This window comes from Scyliorhinus torazame, chromosome 2 (genome assembly GCF_047496885.1).
Source record: "Scyliorhinus torazame isolate Kashiwa2021f chromosome 2, sScyTor2.1, whole genome shotgun sequence".
NCBI classification, from domain to species: domain Eukaryota; kingdom Metazoa; phylum Chordata; class Chondrichthyes; order Carcharhiniformes; family Scyliorhinidae; genus Scyliorhinus; species Scyliorhinus torazame.
The window spans coordinates 211,053,398-211,072,337 of NC_092708.1; the positions used below are offsets into that span (position 1 = coordinate 211,053,398).

At 49.2% G+C, this 18,940-nt stretch overlaps 1 long non-coding RNA gene across 1 annotated transcript in view; it reads right to left on the reverse strand.

The window, feature by feature from the left end:
• Positions 1–3,554: 3,554 nt before the first annotated feature.
• The window catches only part of LOC140395515 (uncharacterized), a 30,238-nt gene continuing 14,852 nt past the window's right edge, over positions 3,555–18,940 (reverse strand). The window contains exon 2 of the long non-coding RNA XR_011936225.1: positions 3,555–5,064. This is a non-coding gene — a long non-coding RNA (uncharacterized lncRNA). The remainder of the gene's footprint in view (positions 5,065–18,940) is intronic.

Here is an 18,940-nt window from a genome sequence, read left to right on the forward strand (position 1 = left end):
TCCAGCGGCACTCTCTTCACTCGCGGGGTCTTGTTCGCCCACACAAATCCCGAGATGATCTTATTAACCCGCTTGAAAAAGGCTTTAGGGATGAAGATGGGAAGGCACTGGAATACAAATAGAAACCTGGGGAGGACCGTCATTTTCACAGTCTGTACCCTCCCCGCCAGAGACAGCGGGAGCATGTCCCATCTTTTAAAGTCCCCTTCCATTTGTTCCACCAGCTGGGTTAGATTGAGCTTATGCAACAAATCCCACTTCCGGGCCACCTGTATACCCAGGTAACGAAAGCTCTTCTCTACCCTCCTCAGCGGCAGCTCCCTCAGTCTCATCCCCTGTCCATTAGCCTGGATCACAAACAGCCGGCTCTTCCCCACGTTCAATTTATACCCCAAGAAACTGCCAAATTCCCTTAAGATCCGCATGACCTCCCCCATCCCCTCCAATGCGTCCGAAATATACAGGAGGAGATCATCTGCATAGAACGAGACCAGATCCCCCCCCCACCCCCCCCCCGGACCAGCCCCTGCCAGTTCCTTGAAGCTCTCAGTGCGATGGCCAGCAACTCAATGGCCAGAGCAAATAATAAGGGGGAAAGGGGACACCCTTGCCTCGTCCCCCGGTGTAATTCAAAATACTCCAACCATAGCCGGTCCGTGCGCACGCTTGCCACAGGCGCCTGGTGCAGCAATCGCACCCACCGGATAAAGCCCTCACCAAACCCAAACCTATCCAGCGCCTCCCACAGGTACGCCCAATCCACCCGATCAAAAGCTTTCTCTGCATCCATCGCTGCCACAGCCTCTGCTTCCTCTCTTTCCGAGGGCATCATAACAACATTTAAAAGCCTCCGCACATTAGCATTAAGTTGCCAGCCCTTAACGAATCCAGTCTGGTCTTCCCCTATCACCCCCGGGACACAATCCTCTATCCTCGTGGCCAAGGTCTTAGCCAATAGCTTGGCATCCACATTTAGCAACGAGATTGGCCTGTGAGACCCACACCGTTCAGGGTCCTTCACCCGTTTCAGAATGAGTGAGATCGAGGCCTGTGACATTGTAGGGGGGAGGATTTCCTTCTCTCTCGCCTCATTAAAGGTCCTCGTCAATAGTGGGCTCAACACCTCTGAAACTTTTTTAAATAATCCACCGGAAAGCCATCCGGCCCCGGAGCTTTGCCCGACTGCATGCCCTCCAGCCCCCTAATTATTTCTTCTGTCTCGATCGGTGCCCCCAGACCCTCCACCAGACCCTCCTCCACCCTCTTGAACCTCAACTGGTCCAGAAATTGCCTCATCCCTTCCGCACCCGCCGGGGGTTCCGACTCATATAGTTTGCAGTAGAATTCCTTAAAAACTTCATTCACCCCCTCCGGGTCTAAGACCAAGTTACCCTCCTTATTCTTTACTCCCCCAATCTCCCTGGCCACCTCTCTCTTCCTAAACTCGTGCACCAGCATCCTTCTCCCCATACTCATACACCGCACCCCTAGCGTTCCACAACTGTTCTACCGCTTTCCCTGTGGTCAACAATTCAAACTCTGCCTGAAGCTTGTGCCGCTCCCTCAGGAGTCCTGCGTCCGGGGCCTCCGCATATTTCCTATCCACCCGGAGTAACTCCTCCACCAATCTCTCCCTCTCCGCCCTTTCCCTCTTTTCTCTATGGGACCGGATCGATATAAGTTCCCCTCTAATAACTGCCTTCAGGGCTTCCCAGACCGTCGCTGCTGATACCTCTCCCGTGGCGTTTGTTTCCAAATAGTTCTGGATACTCTTATTTACCCGCCCACAAACCACCTCCAGTCTCCACAGCGGACGTTGCCCTCTCTCCTCCCCAAGCCACAAATGTACCCAGTGCGGGGCATGGTCCGAAACTGTAATCACCGAGTATTCTGTCCCCGTCACCTTTGGGATCAACGCCCTGCCCAGAACAAAAAAATCAATACGGGAATAAACTTTGTGGACGTGGGAGAAAAGGGAAAACTCCTTTACCCTCGGCCGTGTAAACCTCCAGGGGTCTACGCCGCCCATCTGTTCCATAAAGCCCCTCAACTCCCTTGCCGCTGCCGGCCTCTTCCCTGTCCTGGATTTTGAGCGGTCCAATTCAGGTTCAATGACCGTATTAAAGTCCACTCCCATGACCAAGTTGTGTGACTCAAGGTCCAGGATTTTATCTAACACGCGCCTCATTAAATCCATGACATCCCAGTTCAGGGCGTAGACATTCCCGAGCACCACTCGGACCCCCTCCAGCTTCCCACTCACCATGATATACCCACCCCCTTTATCAGCCACTATTCTCCCAGCCTCAAATGCCACTCACTTGCTGATCAGAATTGCTACCCCCTGGCCTTCGAATCCAGCCCTGAGTGGAACACCTGACTCACCCAACCCTTCCTTAATCTCATCTGGTCTGTGACCTTCAGAATGTCTCCTGGAGCATTGCCACGTCTGCCCTCAGTCCCTTTAAATGCGCGAACAGGTGTGCTCTCTTCACTGGCCCATTCAGACCTCTCACGTTCCAAGTAATCAGCCTGGACGGGGGCCTACCAACCCCCCCGCCCCCCCTCACCCCCTGCCGACTAGCCATCACCATTTTAGGCCAGCCCAGACCATTTTAGGCCACCCGCGCCCCCCGCTTCCCCGGGCACCTACTTAAGCAGCAGTTGCCCCCGACCTCCCTTTTATTCCCTGAAGAACATTTCTCCCTTGCCCGCAGAGCAGCCATCACCCACCCCCCCCCCCCAACACCAGAAACCTAATCTCCCAAATCCAACACCAACTCAACACTAACTCACCCCCCACCATGCTTCCGAGAGTCAGCTGATCCATGCTGACCCCGATAGCCCCCGCCCCTGGCGCCGGTCAGACTATCGCCTTATTGTTCGGACCCCTCTCCCCGCATAGAAAAAACCTATTTACAAGATCACATTCCCCAGTAAGTAAACATCAGCTCTCCAAAATCATTAGCATAACCATAAAGCCGAACAGACACACTCACTTAAAACAGAACCCAGTCCCCCGAAGGGTAATTCTAACTTCAGGGCCCCCCTCCCCCCATATCAACCACCTTCTAAACAAAGCGCCCTCCAACCCACTCTCTCGCCCACGACTAACCACAATCTTGATTAAAACAGAACACAATTACAAACCGCCTCCACCTCCCATCTTCGAAACATTAAGCGTCTCTTAACTCGAGTCCAACTTCTTCTGTTTAATGAATGTCCAGACATCATCGGGCGACTCGAAATAATAGTGTCGGTCCTCGTGCGTTACCCAAAGTCTCGCTGGGTATAACACCCCAAACTTCACCCCCTTCTTAAAGAGGATCGCCTTTGCCCGGTTGAACCCCGCACGTCTCTTGGCCAGCTCCGCACCCAGGTCCTGATAGATGCGCACCTCACTATTCTCCCACTTGCTGCTGTTGCTAACTTTGGCTGTTGTCTCTTAATTTGGCACTGTTTAATTACGTTTGCTCAAGAGTCGCCAGGTATCTTTCGACACCGCCACAAGGTTCAGAACCGACTACTGATCAAAGACTCGATACACCAGTTAGTAAGTTGAAAAGCAATGCTCATTTATTTACACACAGTCAAATCTACTCATGCATAAACTCTACAAACTAAACTACCACTATTACTAAAGCCTTTACTTAGCTTCAGGTGCCCACTCAGTCAGAGGAACAATGGCCGTTGCTCGGTTCTGAGGCTGCTGGGTTGAGCTGTTTACAGGATAGCAACTAGGAGCGTCTATCTCGTAGCGTGCGTTGACTTGGAACTTACTTGGTCTGGTGTAGGTGCATGGCTGGTCTCTCTCTTCGCTGAGAGCCAAGGCCAAAGAAGAAAGATTCTCCCTTGGGGAATACCTTTTATACTAAAAAGGGCTTTGTGCACTTTTGGGCAGGCTTTGAACTTGGCCTCAATTAATTGGGCCTTTCCCAATCATTCATATCGATCTTCCTCCAATAGAGGGGTGGTTCCCTGATTCCTGGACGTGTCCTGGTGACCGTTGGTTTGCTTTGTTTCAGTCTCTTCTGGCGCCGGGCTGTCTGCCTTAACATTGTGTATCTAAATGTTTCCCTTTTGTCCCCGGAGATGGCTCATTAGTATGTAGATTGCTTAGCAGTTTCTGTCCTGTCTGAGAGCTTAAGGTTCTAATCAACAGACAGACCTTGCACCTGCTTGTTTCTTAGTATTGTCCAATTTTCCCTGCATTCTTTGCAGGTGTCCATTTTTTAATCAGGACGTGGCCATCCCAGATGGCTACACTCCCTCCTTGTGATCCTCAACGCGAAGCGTGAAGGATCACACTACTACGTTGTCTTCATCCTCTGACCAACCGGGGCACCCATACTTAGGTTCTACACTGTCCTATCCTATGCAACACAATTTCACCTAAACCATTTTAAATACATTCATTGTCATAAAACTCTACGGGGCGCTATGACATTAATACATGCATTACAGAAAAATAAAAAAACTGGAACCTCTAACTATTCTCAATAAACTATCCTTATTCAAGCAGTCCAAAAATAATCTATACATCTTAACCTGTACAAAATAGCAGCACAAAAATTTCTCTGGCCCGGCAGTCAGACACAGAAGTTTAAATCTCTTTATTCCACAGAATATATAAAGAAAATGGATGCTCTTTAATCCATCCCAATGGGTTCGGGGGTCTGGTGAAATCCGAAAATGGGGGACCTAAACCTGTATACCGGGGTGCGAGAGCGATATGCTCTCTTTTGCCATTTCCTAACTCTAAACGCTTGCACGACACGGCAAAGTATCGTCGGCACTAAGAGTGCTTCGACTACATATGAGAGTGAGTACCAGGTGATAAACCGATCACACCAGGTCGGGGTATTGCTAGCTGTCGCGGGGCTAGTTATCTCGGGTGTATTGCAGGGGTGAGAATCATTTACGGTTTGTGTGGTAGGGTTCAGGGGGCAGCGTCCGCGCGCAACTGAAGGAATCCCTCTAAGATCCATGTGAACACGAAGGTTGTCTTCATCTTTGTCAGTCTTCTTCTTTGTCTTCCTCTGGGGTTCCTGAGGTTCCGGAGTTCTGTGAACACAAGCATAATGTCTGTTATTATCTGACTTAAGATCTCGTATGTCTGTCTTTATGTCCTTTATTGCCAATTTCCCTTTATAATTAGTCACCATCTGTGACTCCCTCATTTCTTTTTTAAACCGAATATTTGGACTAGACATCTAAGAAAAATACTGCTGTATTGCGAGCTGTCTCGCAGCCTGCGTGATTTACCATCCCAGTGTTTGAGGATGTAAATAGCATAGGGAAGCAACCTAAGGGTTGCCAAAACCAAACAAAAGAATTTTGAACGTAATGAGCCAAAATGGGCCGCGGCAGGTAAGAAATGGGTGGAATCCCCGGGTAGGATGGTGATCAATGCCTTATGTGCTCTACCCGAGCGTAGCTGACCAGAGTGGGTGTCCTCAGGCAGGGAGGGGACCAATGCCGTTTCTCCACTGCCTGAGCAACCGGCAAGAACGGGTAAGAATATGGTTGTCATGGGGGCTTCCTCTCGAATCAGGAGAGTAACTATGAGTCGTGTCTGTCGACAAACGAGTTCCTCTGAACTATTGGCTGGGGACAAACTTGTTCCATTAATAGGCGTTAGGCGTCAAAGGTGTGGTGACATGCGGCCGTGAAAACTTTTGGGTTTACGGACAACACTTAACGTTAACACGAACGAACAAACATACAACAAACATGGTGCAGGTTCCATCAGAAAGGACATCGTATCTCTCCATCGGTTCCTTTTTTCTCCATCATCTGGACACCTCACTGCTCAATAGCGAACAGGGTGGCAAAGGGATTTGTTTGGTGGGAGTCAGACTCTAAGTCATCATCTTCTCCCGGCTGCCAAACTCTTGACTGTAGTAACCGTGCTAAAGCTGCTTGGGGCGAATTGGGGTCCATCTCAGCATTCCGGATGAGCCTGAACGAATTGTCTCGGTGCCAGAATCGTGTGTCGAGGTTCGAGCTACTATGCTTCAATCCGTAATCGTTGGGCGGTGGGTCTGGGTCAGGGGCTTTGATATAAGTAATTTCAAATGGGTCAGTAGAATCATGCTCGGATTCACTGGGAGTGGGGCCTGGTGCAGGGGTATAGTCGTAATGTGGTGTGCTGTGGTATCGTCATCGTGATCGCTATCACTGTCGCTGCTAGTTGAAGGAAGGGAGAGGTGGTGTCGTGCCTCTGGGGGCGGAGTTGAAGTCGTGTCTGAGGGCAGGCTGGAGTGGTTGGGAGAGGGTAGGAATACGTCATCTGTGGGCGGGGCGTGCTCATCCACTGCTGTAAGCAGGATGTGGTGTGTGTTGCTATTCTGCGAGCCGTAAGCCTTGAGCTGGTTTATATGAAACCACGCAGACTTACCATTGGGATAGGTTATTTTGTATACTGAGGGGCTGACTTTGTCCGTAATGGAGTACGGTCCGGAACATTTGGGGGAAAGGAATGAACTGGGGTTGTAAAGGGAAAGCAGAACTTGTTGCCCCACTGTAAATTCATTGGCGTATACTGATTTGTCGAAACAAGCCTTGCTCTGTTTCTTCCTGGTTTTAAGACTCACTGCTGCTGCGAGTTGGGCTGCCTTTAAGTTCTGTATCAGTTGTTTAACTGCATTTTCATGCGTGAGGGCTGTAACTGCGGGGCTGGCCAAATCCAGTCCTAATAAATACTCAGTGCCTTTTATGGGGCGTCCGGTCATGAGGGTGTGGGGGGTGTATCCTGTGGACGTGGATACCGTGTTTCTTAAAAACATTAAAGCAAATGGGAGTACTGAATCCCAGGTGCAGTTATTTTGCTTAACCATTTTCCTGAGGGTGGCTTTCAATGTCCTATTCATTCACTCCACAATACCACTTGACTGGGGGTGGTATGCGATATGGAACTTTTGTCTAATGCCGAAAATCGTGAGGACGTTTTTCATTACACGTCCTGTGAAATGGGAGCCTTGATCGGACTTTATACTGTGTGGGATGCCCCATCTTGTAAAGATGTGGTGTGTTAATATTTTAGCCGTTGTCTTGGCCGTATTAGTTCGCGATGGAAATGCTTCCACCCATTTTGTGAAGGTGTCTATGACCACCAACACATACTTGTAACCATTTCTGCACGGGGGTAGTGGTCCTATATAATCTATCTGGAGATTTGTTCACGGTCCATTAGCGGGGCGGGTATGACTAAGTTGAGCCTTTTTAGCATATCTGTCCGGATTGTTCTGGGCACAGATTAACCAATTCTTAATGTAGTGTGTTACATCGATTTTTAAATCAGACCACCAACAGAGCGGTCTGACGTGGGCTAGGGTGGGTTCAATTCCTTGGTGCCTATGATTGTCATGGAACTGACAAATGATCTGGTTCCTGTCCTGACTGTGAACTATACAAATGTCATCCTTTAAGGTCACACCGTCGTGTGTATTGATTGCGTTTTTGTATTTATCATACGGGGCTGGGAAGATTCCCATTAAAACTTCCCTGAGTTTCTCATCCTCTTTCTGTGCCTTCGCTAGATCCTGAATGTTGGTCTGTGAGACTGAACTGCGTGTACTGGGATGCTTTCGGGGGTGTTCCAAAAATAACCATGCCTGGAGCCTGCCTTCGCTAGGGCGTCTGTTATCGGGGGGGAAGAACGGTCATGATTGCGAACCTTAATTATTCCGTATTTCCTATCCTTCGCTGTCTCTAAGATATGGCGGAGTAATGGGGCTGAGGGTAGGGGTTTACCATCCACGGAAACAAAACCTCTTGTTTCCCGCAGGGGTAGGAATTCTGTCAAACTATTACAGACATACAAGCTGTCCGAATAGATGTCTGCTGGGGTCGGGAACGAGTCTGGGTGGTCTACAATGTATGCAATCGCTGCCAGTTCTGCTGCCTGCAAGCCTAAGTGTCCTGGCAACTGGAATGAAATTTCATCTAGGGCACGTCCCTGCGCGTCCTCTACATATATACCTCAACCGGTAATTCTCTTTCCATTTAACACTGTGTAGGAGCCATCCACATAAATCTTCAGGGGTGCGCACATGTCTGTGGGCTGGGGTCTCTGGGGTGTACTACCTGTTTTCCTGGGAGGTGTTTTAGGAATAAATGGGCCTGCCACAAATAGGAGGAGGTACGGGTACTTTAGGTTGCACCATGGGACGAGGCAGGCGTGTCCCCTGTCCCCCCTGCTCTTTGCACTGGCGATTGAACCCCTGGCTATGACACTGAGGGAGTCAAGGAACTGGAGCGGGTTGGTGCGGGGTGGGGAGGAGCATAGGGTGTCGCTCTATGCGGACGATCTGCTGCTATATGTGGCGGACCCGGTGGGGGGAATGCCGGAGGTAATGAGGATTCTTTGGGAATTCGGGGACTTTTCGGGTACAAGCTCAACATAGGTTTCCCCTGCGGGAAACGAGCTGTTCGTGGTTCACCCAGGGGACCAGGAGAGGGGGATTGGCGAACTCCCACTAAAAACGACGGAGAGGAACTTCAGGTATTTGGGGGTCCAGGTGGCCAGGAGCTGGGGGGCCCTGCATAGGCTTAATTTTACAAGGCTGGTGGAGCAAATGGAGGAGGAGTTCAAGTTACTTTATATTTATTTTTGTTTCTGTTATTTCTACTGGAGGGTCCAGGGGGGTGTATATACCTGTTGTGTTCAGTCGGGGTGTTAATGTTAATTTATTATTTGTGTACAGGGGGCAGAGGGGTAGGGAGGGTTGCGTTTCTTGACCGTATTTTGTACTTAACCCTGTTGGGTTCCTTTTTTCATTTTGTTATTGATATTTTATGAAAACCTTAATAAAAATTATTGACGATTGAGTCAATTCTCTTTTGCTCGATTTCGCGTTTAACATGAATGATCACTGTTCCCAAGTAAATCACTTTCTCTTTCAAAATCTGGGCGTTCTTGGGGTTGACTTTACAACCAATTTCTTTTATGAGTGCTAGGAGTTCGGCGAGAAGCGAAATGTGCTCTCCCTTTGTGTCTGTCTGTAGTAACAATTTGTCTACATACTGGACCAGACAATCGGGGCGGGAACATTTTGCTAATCCATTTGCCAGCTGTCGGTGGAAAATGGAGGGGGAGTTGTGGAAGCCTTGTGGAAGGCACGTCCACATGTGCTGTTGCCCTTGGAATGTGAAGGCGAATGTGTACTGGCATGCTTTAGCCAATGTAATGGACCAAAAGCCATTACTAATGTCCAAAACCGAAAAACATTTTGACTGGAGTCCCTGTTTGAGCATGGTCTCGGGACACGTGGCTATAGTGGGGGCTGCTGCTGGGGTTACTTTGTTCAGTTCCCGGTAATCAATGGTCAGTCGCCATGATCCATCCGATTTCCTTAGGGGCCAAATTAGGACATAGAACATAGAACATTACAGCGCAGTACAGGCCCTTCAGCCCTCGATGTTGCGCCGACCTGTGAAACCACTCTAAAGCCCATTTACACTATTCCCTTATCGCCCATATGTCTATCCAATGACCATTTGAATACCCTTAGTGTTGGCGAGTCCACTACTGTTGCAGGCAGGGCATTCCACACCCTTACTACTCTCTGAGTAAAGAACCTACCTCTGACGTCTGTCTTATATCTATCTCCCCTCAATTTAAAGTTATGTCCCCTCGTGCTAGACATCACCATCCGAGGAAAAAGGCTCTCACTGTCCACCCTATCCAATCCTCTGATCATCTTGTATGCCTCAATTAAGTCACCTCTTAACCTTCTTCTCTCTAACGAAAACAGCCTCAAGTCCCTCAGCCTTTCCTCATAAGATCTTCCCTCCATACCAGGCAACATTCTGGTAAATCTCCTCTGCACCCTTTCCAATGCTTCCACGTCCTTCCTATAATGCGGTGACCAGAATTGCACGCAATACTCTAAATGGGGCCGCACCAGAGTTTTGTACAGCTGCAACATGATCTCATGGCTCCGAAACTCAATCCCTCTACCAATAAAAGCTAATACACCGTATGCCTTCTTAACAACCCTCTCAACCTGAGTGGCAACTTTCAGGGATCTATGTACATGGACACCGAGATCTCTCTGCTCATCCACACTGCCAAGAATCTTACCATTAGCCCAGTACTCAGTCTTCCTGTTATTCCTTCCAAGATGAATCACCTCACACTTTTCTGCATTAAACTCCATTTGCCACCTCTCAGCCCAGCGCTGCAGCTTATCCATGTCCCTCTGTAACTTGTAACATCGTTCCGCACTGTCCACAACTCCACCGACTTTAGTGTCATCTGCAAATTTACTCACCCATCCTTCTACGCCCTCCTCCAGGTCATTTATAAAAATGACAAACAGCAGTGGCCCCAAAACAGATCCTTGTGGTACACCACTAGTAACTTGTCTCCAGTCTGAACACTTCCCATCAACCACCACTCTTTGTCTTCTTCCAGCTAGCCAATTTCTGATCCAAACTGCTAAATCTCCCTAAATCCCATGCTTCTGTATTTTCTGCAGTAGCCTACCATGGGGAACCTTATCAAACGCTTTACTGAAATCCATATACACCACATCAACTGCTTTACCCTCATCCACCTGTTTGGTCATCTTCTCAAAGAACTCAATAAGGTTTGTGAGGCACGACCTACCCTTCACGAAACCGTGTTGACTATGTCTAACCAAATTATTCCTTTCCAGATGATTCTACACCCAATCTCTTATAAGCCTTTCCAAGATTTTGCCCACAACAGAAGTAAGGCTCACTGGTCTATAGTTACCGGGGTTGTCTCTACTCCCCTTCTTGAACAAGGGGACAACATTTGCTATCCTCCAGTCTTCTGGCACTATTCCTGTTGACAAAGATGACTTAAAGATCAAAGCCAAAGGCTCAGAAATCTCCTCCCTAGCTTCCCAAAGAATCCTGGGACAAATCCCACCCGGCCCAGGGGTCTTATCTATTTTCACACTTTCCAGAATTGTTAACACCTCCTCCTTATGAACCTCAAGCCCTTCTAGTCTAGTAGCCTGAATCTCAGTATTCTCCTCGACAACATTGTCTTTTTCCTGTGTGAATACTGACGAAAAATATTCATTTAGCACCTCTCCTATCTCCTCGGACTCCAAGCACAACTTCCCACTACTGTCCTTGACTGGCCCTACTCTTACCCTAGTCATTCATTTATTCCTGACATATCTATAGAAAGCTTTAGGGTTATCTTTGATCCTACCTGCCAAAGACTTCTCATGTCCCCTCCTGGCTCTTCTTAGCTCTCTCTTTAGGTCCTTCCTAGCTAACTTGTAACTCTCGAGCGCCCTAACTGAACCTTCGTGTCTCATCTTTACATAAGCCTCCTTCTTCCTCTTGACAAGTGTTTCGACTGCTTTAGTAAACCACGGTTCCCTCGCTCGACCACTTCCTCCCTGCCTGACAGGCACATACTTATCAAGGACACGCAGTAGCTGTTCCTTGAACAAGCTCCACATTTCCATTGTGCCCATCCCCTGCAGTTTTCCTCTCCATCCGATGCATCCTAAGTCTTACCTTATCGCATCATAATTGCCTTTCCCCCAGATATAACTCTTGCCCTGCGGTATATACCTATCCCTTTCCATCACTAAAGTAAACGTAATCGAATTGTGGTCACTATCACCAAAGTGCTCACCTACCTCCAAATCTAACAGCCGTCCTGGTTCATTACCCAGTACCAAATCCAATACGGCCTCGCCTCTCGTTAGCCTATCTACATACTGTGTCAGGAAACCCTCCTGCACACATTGGACAAAAACTGACCCATCTAAAGTACTCGAACTATAGCGTTTCCAGTCAATATTTGGAAAGTTAAAGTCCCCCATAACAACTACCCTGTTGCTTTCGCTCCTATCCAGAATCATCTTTGCAATCCTTTCCTCCACATCTCTGGAACTTTTCGGAGGCCTATAGAAAACCCCTAACAGGGTGACCTCTCCTTTCCTGGTTCTAACCTCAGCCCATACTACCTCAATTGACGAGTCCTCATCAAACGTCCTTTCTGCCACCGTAATACTGTCCTTGACTAACAATGCCACCCCTCCCCCTCTTTTACCACCTTCCCTGAGCTGACTGAAATATCTAAACCCCGGCACCTGCAACAACCATTCCTGTCCCTGCTCTATCCATGTCTCCGAAATGGCCACAACATCGAAGTCCCAGGTACCAACCCATGCCGCACGTTCACCCACCTTATTCCGGATTCTCCTGGCATTGAAGAAGACACACCTTAAACCACCTTCCTGCCTGCCGGTACACTCCTGCAACTTTAAAACCTTACTCATGACCTCACTACTCTCAACTTCCTGTATACTGGAGCTACAATTCAGGTTCCCAAGCCTCTGCTGAACTAGTTTAAACCCTCCCGAAGAGCATTAGCAAATTTCACCCCCAGGATATTGGTACCCCTCTGGTCCAGGTGTAGACCATCCCGTTTGTAGAGGTCCCACCGACCCCAGAATGAGCTCCAGTTATCCAGAAATCTGAAACCCTCCCTCCTGCACCCTCCATGTAGCCACGTGTTCAACTCCTCTCTTTCCCTATTCCTCATCTCGCTATCACGTGGCATGGGTAACAACCCAGAGATAATAACCCTAGCTCCCTGAATTCCTGCCTTACATCCCTATCCCTTTTCCTACCTATGTCGTTGGTACCTATGTGGACCACGACTTGCGGCTGCTCCCCTTCCCCCTTAAGGATCCCAAAAACACGATCCGAGACATCACGCACCCTGGCACCTGGGAGGCAACACACCAACCGCGAGTCTCTCTCATTCCCACAGAATCTCCTATCTATCCCCCTAACTATGGAGTCTCCAATGACTAATGCTCTACTCCTCTCCCCCCTTCCCTTCTGAGCAACAGGGACAGACTCTGTGCCAGAGACCTGCACCCCATGGCTTACCCCTGGTAGGTCCCCCCCCCCCAACAGTATCCAAAGCGGTATCCTTGTTACTAAGGGGAACGACCACAGGGAATCCCTGTACTGACTGCTTCCTCCCAGCCCCTCTCACCGTCACCCATCTATCTTTATTCTTCGGAGTAACTACATCCCTGAAGCTTCTATCTATGATCACCTCTGCCTCCCAAATGATCCGAAGTTCATCCAGCTCCAGCTCCAGTTCCCTAACGCAGTTTCTGAGGAGCTGGAGATGGGTGCACTTCGCACAGATGAAATCAGCAGGGACACTGTCGGCGTCCCTCACCTCAAACATTCTGCAGGAGGAACATTGCACTACCTTCCCTGCCATCCGCCTAGATAAAAAAAGAAAAAGAAAGAAAGAGCTTACCTGTTATTCACTCCCCTTCTCAGCAAGCACTCACTCAGCAACCTCTGCGCCCTGCATGATAACACCTGAGGGAATATAAAAGAAAAACTACTTACCAGTCACCAGCCAATCCCTTACCTACAGGCTGTGGCGTCACGGTTCAACATCTTTCTACTTCTACCTGACCTCGAGCCTTCCTCTTGATCTTTACAGCGGTTGTTTTTTTTTGGTTAGAGGGGGTAGGGAGGGAAACACTCAAGAAGTGTTTCGGGTTTAAGTGTCACTTGCCAACAGCTCCTCCACAAACTACCTTCAAATTAGGGTGACCATGACGAAGGTATGCAGATTTCCCTTGCAACACCAATCAGCAGCTCCGCTCTACTGCCCTCTGCTGGATGCTTGTCTTCACTCGAACAGCTAGGGTCTTTAGCTCAGGTACACCTTCAAGTTAGGGTGACCACGGCGGAGGTATGCAAATTTCCCTTGCAACACCAATCAGCAGCTCCGCTCTACTGCCCTCTGCTGGATGCTTGTCTTCACTCGAACAGCTAGGGTGCGTTGGTGCGTTGTTTGTGGAGGCTACTGATCTGAGTATGCCTTGATCCAACAAACTCTCTGTTACTTTGGAGGTTTCTCCCTCTGCTTCCTGGGGAAATCCGTACTGCTTCTGGGGTTTAGGGTCAGGACCTGTAATGTTCACAAAGCCAGCCAAATTGCCACAGTCATGCTTGTGCTGTGCAAATGCTGTTTTATGTTCCTGCAGGACTGCCCTAACCTGTTTGTCTGCACTAATGGCTCGAGGGTCGAACCAGAAGTCTCCTACTGAGCTAAATCCTGGTTACGTACTCTCCGACTGTGAGCGTGGCGGGGGCCCGTGCTGCCTTTGCCATTTTCCAAACACACTTATTAACTGGGTCAAAAGAAAGGTTATGGGAGCTTATGAAATCGATCCCAAGGATATGTTCTGCTCTCTGGGGCAGATCAACCAAAACTACGGGGTGCTTAGTCGTGATGTTCCCTATCTGTATTGCGATAGGGGCTGTGATGTGTCCCTGTTGTAAATGGCCTGTAAAGCCGCTGAGTGTGATGGTGTCTGTTGTGGGCCATGTGTCTCGCTGAAACATCGTGGAGGAATTGAGTGTGGTGCGGGACCCTCCTGTGTTCCAAAGAAATTCTATGGGTTGTCCCCGGACTTTGCCTGCTACTACTGGTCTACCGGGCTTGTCCCAAAGGGTGTCGCAGACCCAAGTTGGGGAGCCCGAACACCGTCAGTCAGTGCCGTTCATGTCTGCATTCTCTGAACGGGCGCTAACGCAATGGATCGGCTTTGCCCTATTCCTGTTTAGGGTACTTGTCTGTTGGCTTTTCTGCTGTTTCTGGGGCGCGTTGTACTTTCGTGAAAAGTGTCCTAGCTGTCCACAGTTGTAACATTCCTGAGCCTTGGGCTGGGGTAGGCTGTTCCTGCCCTCATTTACCCATGCGGGGTTCTGGTGCACTTTAACTGGGTTCATCTCTGCCTGCTCTTCATCGGGTGTTATAAATGCAGTTTTGCCTGCAATTGATTGCTCCCAACCTGCGGTCTGTGGTTACAGGGTTCACAGGGGTGTGTTCTGCCTGTTTGGTTGGGGGTTGGGGCGCTCTCCTTTTCTGGGGTTTTCCCTGCGTACATGTCCCATGTACGTATCTATGGGCAGTCTCGTTCAATTCCTGCCAATCGGGGCCGTTTTCTTGATCTAATTGGGGTCCGAATGTACTTTGAAATCCATTTTGCACGGACAGCAGAGATTGCAATTCTCGCGCTTTTTTCATTTTTCATTGTGGGCCTCAGCTGAGGAGTAATAATTTGCACAAGCTTTTCGTCCTGCTTCTGTGGCGTGGGAGACTAGAATTCGGGTCCATTTGGCCATATTATCTGGGGACAAATGGGCGCGGGCTAACTCTCTGAAAACTGCGGTGAAGTGAATCCACAAGAGTCCAGCAAACACTGTGGGGTGCTCTGTCTTCTTTTGCCTACACTTATTTAGGCCTTCTACGGGGTCTCCTCTGTTAAAGCCGATTGCAACAAGGATCGCTGTGTGCATCTCTTAGAGTGTGCCTCCTTCAACATTCTGTGGGTCGGAAAGGGCTGCTACGACTGAAGAGTCAAGGCTCAAAACTGAGAGCTTCGCTTGCTCCTTTTCGGCCGGGCCGTACATGGTAGACTGCTGTTTGACTTTGGTGGGGGTCTGATGTGGGAAGGAACACACGCATCCCGGAATTGGGTCACGGTTAACAGGGTTGTGTAAAGAAAGTCTGCTTCTCCTTCTGCTGTGGCCCTGCGGTGTGTGGTTACAGGGTTCATGGGGGTGTGTTCTGCCTGTTTGGTTGGGGGTTCAGGCGCTTTCCTTTTCTGGGGTTTTCCCTGCTACATGTCCCATGTACGTATCTATGGGCAGTCTCATTCAATTCCTGCCAGTTGGGGCCGTTTTCCTGATCTAATTGGGGTCCGAATGTACTTTGAAATCCATTTTGAACAGAAAGCAGAGATTGCAATTCTGCAATTTGCTTCCGGCACTTTGCTTGGTCTACGGAGCTCTGCCTTTGTTCCGTTGTGGAAGTATGGAGTGCTCGTAGGGCTGCTTTTAAATCATTGCACTGTTTCTGCAATTTCTCGACTTGCTGTTCTGTCTCTTGTCTTACCAAGACCGCACGTTGCATGTCCTGGTAGGCCTTATCATATTGCGTCTGAAAACTGTTCAAATGCGTGAGACAAGACTGACGTTCCCTCTTGGCATCATCCACCTCTCTGTCCCTTGCTGCTAACTGCTCTTTTAAATCTCGATTCTCCTTCTCTACCTCACTCTCGTCTACCTCACTACTTCTGTCTCTCTTCTCTATCTCTCTACGGAGCGTCCTAACAACCTCCTCTGTGCCTTGCAATTGTGCCAAACAGGACACGATTGCCATCGGCTTGCGAGCTTTTCCCAAGCTCTTCTTGGGGATTTCTGACAGGTTCTCCCACCAAGTATGTCCTATACACCCGGGTCCAGTTTCCTCATTAGCACAGAATTCATTCCAAAGGGGCCATCCTTTCCCTTTGAGATATTCCTGATCTCATCTTCCCAAACGGGACACTGTCCTACTCTACTGGTCGCTGCGAACTCGAATTCCTGGGGGTTCATAACGCGTCCATTGCCTTCATTGCCATTTTCTCTATCTAGGTTCTCTACTGAATTTGGAACAGTGGGTGATAAAGTGGTGATGTAAACACGCTAATTTCTGGCCTATAAAACTCCCGACAGTTTTACGCAACAAAATCTCTCAGGTGTACCTTATATCCCTGTTAGTACGCATGCATTAAAACACTTCCGAATCTCAGAGGCTTGATCAGTACTGTTCTTACGCTTGTGGTTTTTCTGTTTCCAATTGGATTCTCAATTCAAATTTGCGTTCTCTCGGAGTGGCTAGGCCACTTCTAAATCGAGTCCCGTCAGATGTCGCCAGGGTCTGGTTTAGCACACTGTGCTAAATCGCTGGCTTTTTAAAGCAGACCAATGCAGGCCAGCAGCACGGTTCAATTCCCGTACCAGCCTCCCCGAACGGGTGCCGGAATGTGCCGACTAGGGGCTTTTCACAGTAACTTCATTTGAAGCCTACTTGTGACAATAAGCGATTTTCATTTCATTTAAATGTTGCTAACTTTGGCTGTTGTCTCTTTTTTAAAAATGTTTTTATTCTCCATTTTCACATTTTCATTCAAAATTTACACCCCACCCAAAGACAGTAAACGGTAACAAATACAAAATCAATCCCCTTAACAATACCAATGATCCCATCCTCCCACCACCCCAAACAACGGCCCACCTGTCAATATATGCATCCAATAAAACAAACCCTCCCACGGTGGAAACAAAAAACAAAAGAGCAAAAGAAAAAGGAGTCCGGGACCGCCCATGGTCACCATTGACCTATAGAGTCCACTCCCCCCCCCCCCCCCCCCCACCCCCCTACACTCAACGCCATCCAACCTCTGAAAGAGTACCGTGCATGATACCCAAGAGTTGTACACCCCCCCTCCCCCAGTCTCCAACTCCTCCCGTCCACTGCCTCTTGTAAAACTCCTCCCCCCATCCTCGGTTCCTTCCCCCCAACTTTCCACCCCGGCTAGACCACTCAGGCCCTGTTCTGCCAGGCTCCGATGGACGCAGCCCCTCCCCCCACCTCACTCCCGTTCACTACACCCCAAAGAGCCCTAATTTCGAGTGAAAGTCCCATCACTTCCCTTGTCCAAATATATACAACATTGGCTCCTTTAGCCCATACACCCGCACGCAGTGAAACAAAAAAAAGAAGAAAATACAGTCAGTCATGAGGTCACATCGGCACATGGCCAGTTCTCAATTTCTCAGTTCTGCCACAGTCCTTCTGCCTTCGAAAACTCCTCCGCTGCTTCCGCTGTTCCAAAATAAAAGTCCCTGAGCTTGTAAGTCACCCTCAGCTTCGTTGGATATACAATGCCGCACTGCACATTGCTAATGTACAGTGCCCTCTTCACCCGGTTGAAGGCAGCCCGCCTCCTCGCCAGCTCCACCGTAAAGTCCTGGTATACACTTATACCAGCTCCAGCCCACTGCACCACCCGCTTCTGCTTGGCCCAGCTCAGGACCTTCTCCTTCACACTGTACCTACGGAAGCACAGAGTCACTGCCCTTGGCAGCTCACTCGCCATTGGTACAGGCCTCCACGACCAATGAGCCCGATCCAGTTCATATCGGGAGGGATCCTCACCCTCCCCCAATAGTTTCGCCAGCATCGCTGCAAAATACTCAATCGGCCTCAGTCCTTCAATTCCTTCGGGCAGCCCCACAATCCTCAAATTCTGTCACCTGGATCTGTTTTCCAGGTCTTCCATTTTTCCTCGCAGATCCTTGTTAATGTCCATCACCTGCCGCATCTCCTTCCCCATCGAGGCAAGTTGATCACCGTGCTGCAATAACGTCTCCTCCACTTCCTTCAGCGCCTCCCCTTGCTCTCGCACCTCCGCCACTGCGCTCGCCACCACCATCATCACCAGGGAAATCGCCTCCTCCACCAGCGCACTCAAAACCTCCCTCATCTCCTTCCTCATTGTCTCCATGTATCTTCTAATCTGCCTTTCGAATTCCGCAGCCATCACCTTAGTTATTTCTTCAGCCGTAAGCAATGCGGCCTCCCCTGATGCTCCAGCCTCCATTTTCCATGGTGACCTTTCCACTCCCTGATGGACCTTCAGCTGTTTTCTTTACGGACGATTTTTTGCTTACCCTCGACATTTTCCTTCGCTGTGCCTTCACTGTTTCTTCCTGCTTTTGCCACCTCCATGGACCCTGGGACCGGGCTTAAAGACCCGAAAATGCCATTCCCAAACGGGAGCCCTCCATTGTGCGGCCGCCTCCCGCCCGCCGTCACCGGAAGTCGGCTGTTGTCTCTTAATTTGGCACTGTTTAATTACGTTTGCTCAAGAGTCGCCAGGTATCTTTCGACGCCGCCACAAGGTTCAGAACCGAATACTGATCAATGACTCGATACACCAGTTCGTAAGTTGAAAAGCAATGCTCATTTATTTACACACAGTCAAATCTACTCATGCATAAACTCTACAAACTAAACTACCACTATTACTAAAGCCTATACTTAGTTTCGGGTGCCCACTCAGTTAGA